At 41.3% G+C, this 6,672-nt stretch overlaps 1 pseudogene; it reads left to right on the top strand.

Moving 5' to 3' along the window:
- Positions 1-1,471: 1,471 nt before the first annotated feature.
- On the top strand, positions 1,472-2,106 carry LOC111825625 (annotated as a pseudogene).
- Positions 2,107-6,672: the final 4,566 nt, after the last annotated feature.

The following is a 6,672-nucleotide window of genomic DNA, read 5'->3' as shown; positions in this document are numbered from 1 at the left end:
CAATGCTGGGAAGCTTCCTTGTCTGGGCCCAAGAGCAACACGGGGGGGGGGCGGGCGGTGGGGAGTGAAAGAACAAGAGAAAGTGGGCTAACACCCTCTTTCAGGCCCTCACCAGACCCAGCCTCCAAGAGTCTATAGAACATTCAGCTTGTTCTGATGCCTCTTGGGATCCCAAGAGAAGTCTGAAACTCCCTCTCTATAAAAGATCAACTAATGTCTGTATGGCTCTTTATAGTTCAAAAGTAATGTCATGAGATTTCCTTTGATCCACACAACTGGTAAAACAAAGATCCCCATTTTACAACTGAGAAAAATGAGATTCAAAGAAGTAAGGTTTGCCAAAGATATGCAAGGAAGCCAAGATTCCAATGAAAAATTCTGACTTTAAAAGTTGCCTTTCTTAACACCACCTCTTCTTCCTTCTTCTCTGAAGATATACACATATGTCTCAGGCCTTCTTAAGGACACCGGCTGAGTCTTGCTCATCTGTGTAGCCCAGGTGATACCTAGCAGTACCATCCTCACTCAATCAAATGGTCCCTAAAGCCTGGTTCTCGCATCTCACTCTCTTCTCTAGTGGGGAGGTTGAGAAGACAAATCAAGTTCAAAGGAAAGAAGACAAATATTTGGAATTGCACTTCTGAATGCTCAACTCCAGAAATATAGGAATTTTGTACAAATTCACTTCAGAGGATTGAATTCCTTATTCTGACACAGGTGGTTATATATCATGATTGAGAAGGGGTTTTAAAGGCAGACAAAAGGCATTTGTCTTCATATGGCCATATTCTTAAGTTTCTAGTGGTTTTCTAACACACACACACGATTCTATGGATATTCATAGTATCCCAAGAACATAATTTAAATCTCACATGTGAATATAACCATTTAATTCTAACCATAATGCTATGAGATGGGTACTATAATTAGCCCCTCACAGTTGAAGAAATTTAGGTTCTGAGAGTTTAAGTAAATTTAAGTAAATCCTCCATCACTACAGTTCACAGGTCACAGTGTTGGGATATTTGAATATAAGTCTGCCTGATTCCAAACTCCTGACCATGCTAGTATTCTGACTCTCAACAAAATCTAAAATAGACATTGTGGATTTATGTAAATTTGTCATGGAAAATAAGGACCTAGGGTGAAAAAAAAGCTTTCAAAATAGTTGTGAGTAAGCTTCAATGTGGGCGTATATATCATATTTTGAACATATTCCTATTCTGCTCCCAGCATTTCTATTATCAACATTCATTTTTTAAAAAAGGCTGCCCTTTGTCTTTAGCAGAAGAACCCAGAGCCCTTTTAATCACAAAGATCAAAATAAACATTAAGCATTTAGGAATAAAACAACCAATAGTTCTGAGTCCTCTTCTTAGAAGAGTACATATTCATGACAAGTTAAATTGCTAGATGAAATTGCTTCTTGACTTTAAGAATCTAGGACTCGCTTTCCAGCCAGCGCCAAGCCATGGGTATCTCTCGGGACAACTGACACAAGCACAGCAAGACCTAGGGCAAGAGAAAGCCCTACCACAAAAAGTGAAAATATGAGCTGGGACGCCCTGCTGCAACACTAAGATTGGACCCCGCCGCATACACACAGTCCGAGTGCGGGGAGGCAACAAGAAGTACCGAGCCTTGAGGCTGGACGTGGGCAACTTCTCTTGGGGCTCAGAGTGTTGTACGGCAAAACAAGGATTATTGATGTTACCTACAATGCATTCAACAATGAACTGGTCCGCACCAAGACCCTAGTAAAGAACTGCATCGTGCTCATTGACAGCACACTGTACTGACGTGGTACAGTCCCAATAAGCACTGCCCCTGGACTGCAAGAAGGGGGCCAAGCTGACTCCTGAGGAGGAAGATATTTTAAACAAAAAAAGATCAGAGAAAATTCAGAAGAAATACAATAAAAGGAAAAGAAATGCCAAAATCAGCAGTCTTCTTGAGGAGCAGTTCCAACAGGGCAAGCTTTTTGCATGCATTGCTTCAAGACCAGGCCAGTGTGGCCAAGCAGATGGCTACGTGCTCGAGGGCAAGGAGCTGCAGTTCTATCTGAGGAAAATCAAGGCCCAGAAATCCTCTTCCCTCCTACCTTAACTCGTGTAATAAAGGTGTTTATTCTTAAAAAAAAAAAAAAATCCAGGACTTTAAAAAAATGTATTATGGAAACTCTCAAATATTCATTAAAGAAGAGAGGAAAGTATAATACATCCTTATGAACCATTTTCAACAGGTATCAGCTCATGGTCAATCGTTTCATCTAATCCCCCTACACTCACTTTGTTTCCTGGTATTTTAAGGTAAACCTCACATATCTATCACTTCCCCTGTGAATACTTCAATAATGCATTTTTAACAGATAAGGACACCTTTTTAAACATAATGGCAATGCCATATCACACTTAATAAAATTACAGTAATCTCTTAACATCATCTGAAACCCAATCATACTCAAATTTCTCCAACTGTCCCAAAAGTCTTTTTTCAGTTGATTTAGTCCCATCAGAATCCAACAAGATTCATACATTGCATTTGGTTCTTATGTGTTTTAAGTCTCTTATTCTAGCACCACTCACAAAAATGAACACAAAACAAATTAAAACTTAAAGACCCAAAGCTGTAAAACTCCTAGGGGAAGAAATGTAAGGAAAAGGCTCCTTGACATTGGTCCTGGCAACAATTTTTTGCATATGACACCAAAAGTACAAGCAACAGAAGCAAAAACAAGTGGGACTACACCAAACTAAATAGATTTTGCAAAGCAAAAGAAATAATCAACGAAGTGAAAGGCAATGTACAGAATTGGAGAAAATATTTGCAAACCATATGTCTGATAAGAGGTTAGTATCCAAAATATATAGTTGTAGGAATTCCTACAACTCAAGAACAATAAAACCCGGTTTTTAAAAGTGGGCAGAACTGAATAAATATTTCTCCAAAGACATACAAATGGCCAACGGGTACATGAAAAAAATGCTCAATATCACGAACCATCAGAGAAATGCAAATCAAAATCACAATGAAATATCACCTCACACCTGTTAAAATGGCTATCATCAAGAAGCCAAGAGACAATAAGTGTTGGCGAGGATGTGGAGAAAAGGGAACCCTTGTGCACTGTTGGAATATTGGGAAATAGGTCTAAAGCTCTCTACAGAATGCCTCACTTTCTGAGTTCTCTACCCTGCAGAGTGGTGTAGAAGGCAAATGTCCTGAGAATTTCATAATGGCTTTGCTCTAGAGTTAAGATTTTGCTGTCATATTCAATATTACAATATGTCCCATCAACACTTCCTCAATATAACATATCACCAATAGGAACCGTTCTCAAAAACTTCAGTACAAAAGCCATCTCAGGGAAGTGCTCTCAGTTACAAGTGGCAATAACTAATAAATTAAAAGAAAACCACAGAGAGAGAGAGAGAGAGAGAGAGAGAGAGAGAGAGAGAGAGAAAGAGAGACAGAAATCACCAGGAGGAAAGTGTGCTTGAGAGAGAAAACTCTAATCTAGAGAGATTTCACTTTGATCCACAGAGGGCTGGGAACAAACAGTAGGTGAGACTGGAAACATTACCTAAACCAGGTCATGATATGACAATGGAAAGAAATGCAGACAGCCCTGGCCTGTTGTTCAGTGGTTAGAGTGTTGGCCCACACACCCAAGGGTCTTGGGTTCGATTTCTGGTCAAGGGTATGTATCTGGGTTGCAGGTTTGATCGCCCGCCAAGTTGGGATGCTTGCAGAAGGCAACCAATCATGTGTCTTTCACATTGATGTTTCTCTCTCTCTCCCACCCAAATTCCCTCCCTTTCACATTCTCTAAAAATCAATGGAAAAAATACCCTTAGGTGAGGATTAACAAAATAAAAAAAGAAATGCAGACAGCTGGGCAATGGGACTTGCTTATTCTAGAAAAGAAAGGATGTACAGGGAACTAGGAAACGGTGAGTTTCTAAGGCCTAGCAGCCAGGCCCTTCCCTTTTCCTCATTCCAAGCTCCTTACCCTTTAATCCCCTATTCCCTGTGCTGGGGCCCTGCCCAAATAGACCACCCCAAGTGATTTGATGCATTCTACTAAATTGTAGGCATTGTTTCCAAGACTCTGATTTGGATGCACTCATAAAGAACAATACTGAGTGGGCCTTTACTTTGTGCCAGTTAATTTTCTAAAAGCTTTACAAACATTATCTTAACTAATCCTCACAGCAAACCTACGTGATAAGTACTGATATTATCTGTCATTAACAGATTTGGAACCTAAGGCTTAAAAATTTTTAAGTAACTAAACTTGGGTTGAATTAGTTTAACCATAACTATTCTTCACCCAGCAGCCAGAGAGAGCTTTATAAAACCTAGGTTCCTTGCTGTGGCTCCCAAGGCCCCTGCCCACCTTTCTCCTCTCACCTCATTCCACTCTATCCCTTGCTCCCAATGCTCCAGCTTTCTCTTTCCCAAACTCCCTTCCTAGAAGGATCTAAAAAGGCAGACAGGCCTCATACTGCCAAGGTCTTGGGTGTGCATATTATTCTACAGGGATTAAGAACACCTGGAGTATTCAGAGAGTAAGACCTGAACATAGTGTGCGCCGGTGTTTCCCTGGCAGCATTGAGGTTTGTCTGGAGGAAGACCAGACAGGAGCAGGAGAGAAGTTTTGAGAGGGACTTTGTGAGCTTCAATTTAGCCTCAATATTCTTGCGGGATGTGATATACCAATATTAGTAAAGATGGCACCCTACCGCAGTGAGAGAGGTGAGGACAGGAAGCTGAGACCAAGATGGGGTGGAAATTTTAAAAGAAAATGACACAAAACAACAAAAACCCAGGTCAAATTGCCTTTACAGTCACAGCATCTTTTATTGCACACAAAGTTACCTCCTACTGATTATTTAGAGCTTAGGACTGAGATAACAAGGATTCAGTGGTAAACAAAACAGTAAAGTAGTCCAACAATCTCCTTTTAAAAACAAGAGTTGAAATCCAGACTGAGCACCCTGTCAGAAGTCATACAGCTAGGTAACAACTTACAGACAAGCCCAGACCCATTTTTGCAGGTCCCAACAGTTCTTGAGATGGCTATCAAGGTAATGTGACTATAAAGAAGAGGGCTGAGGGTGTCTGAGCTCTTGAACTCTGCTGCCAGGGCACAAATCCAACCATCCATAATGGCACAGGTGGTGTCATTTCTTTCCTAATCCACCTGGCATATGGTTATTCACTCCTCCACAAAATGACATACCCCTGGAGGCTCTTTGAACTCCAGGAGTCCTCAACTACAGCTGCTCTGTCACACGAGTCACAACAGTATTTCTTTAGTGTACATCTTATGTTACAGGTGTTTTCAACTGCCAAAACATGAGAGGTGGGAAAGGTGATCATCAGTGGGCAACTGACTTGATGATTCTTTGCAGTTCCTTCTGCACAGCAGTGGTGTGCCATGGGAGGCTGGAGTCAGCTGGTAGAAGCTCAGGAGAGCCTACTAAGGCACCTCTTCCCAACTACACCTTCAGTGACGGCACCGGAAGGAATATTTACAATACAGAAAATGGCAAGTGCACCCTGGCCTGCGTGGTTCAGTTGGTTGGGCATCGTCCTGTGAATCAAAGGGTTGCTGGTTGATTTCAGGTCATGGCACTTGCCAGGGTTGCAGGCTCGATGCCCATTGCGAAACATGCAGAAGGCAGCTGATGGATGTTCTACTCTCACATAGATGTTTCTCTCCCTTCCTCTCTAAAAATCAGTTTTTAAAAAATGGCAAAGGCTACAAATTAGTGCCTTTGTTTTTGAAAGCCAGTCATTAAACATTTACTGGCATGTCACTGGTGAACACAGTGTATCTGATTTTGGTCCTCAGAGAGCAGAAAGAGAGCTTTGCTCTTAATTTTTTGTAGAAGAAACAGCATTACATTCTGCACAAACAGGCATTTACCGCTCTCTGAAAAGAATATTCTGCATGTCCTACTGTGCTTCAAGTGTTCAGTTTCTAATTTGTTTTCTAGAAAAAGCATTATCACTGTCACAATGGGCCCTGAATCTCATCCATTTCTGCATCCTCAAAGATTTCGCTCAATAAATTAATCCCTCCCTCTTTCCTGACATTCTTTCAAAACATGGCCATTTCCAAGTGGCACTCTCCATTTTCTTTTGACTTTGTAAGACCTTCTCTCAATCCTACACTGTCCTTCCCTTCAGAGCCAAGTCTTTTCAAATGTGCTTTTATCTTCCAGCTCCACTTCAGCTCCCACCCACTCCTTACAACACCAAAGGGCTCTAAGGTTACAGAAGACAGAGGAGGCCAATCAACTGCCACTTCAGCTCTGATGCAGTGACACTCCTTCCTCTGTAACCCCCTTGGTAATCTGTGGCACCATTCACTATGGTTTGCATTCTACCACTATGTCTGCTCCTCCTCTGTACCTGGGGCTCCCTCTCCTATCCTGATATATTAATGTAAATGCCTAGAAGCTCCACCCAACTGTCAATTATAGATACTTCTAGGAAATTGTGATACTGGGATATAAAGGATACCTTTTGCTCTGTAAAACTTATAAATTGTTTGAATGTTCCATAAAAATGTAGTACTTATATAATTTTAAAAATCAAGTGGCCCAAAAACTTCATTCTGCTCTACAACTCTCACAGACCACTAACGACACTGGCCACGGG

Source organism: Myotis lucifugus, unplaced genomic scaffold (assembly GCF_000147115.1).
Source record: "Myotis lucifugus unplaced genomic scaffold, Myoluc2.0 scaffold_35, whole genome shotgun sequence".
Lineage (NCBI taxonomy): Eukaryota > Metazoa > Chordata > Mammalia > Chiroptera > Vespertilionidae > Myotis > Myotis lucifugus.
Note: the sequence above shows the minus strand (reverse complement) of the source record. Positions and strands in the feature narration are given on the sequence as shown.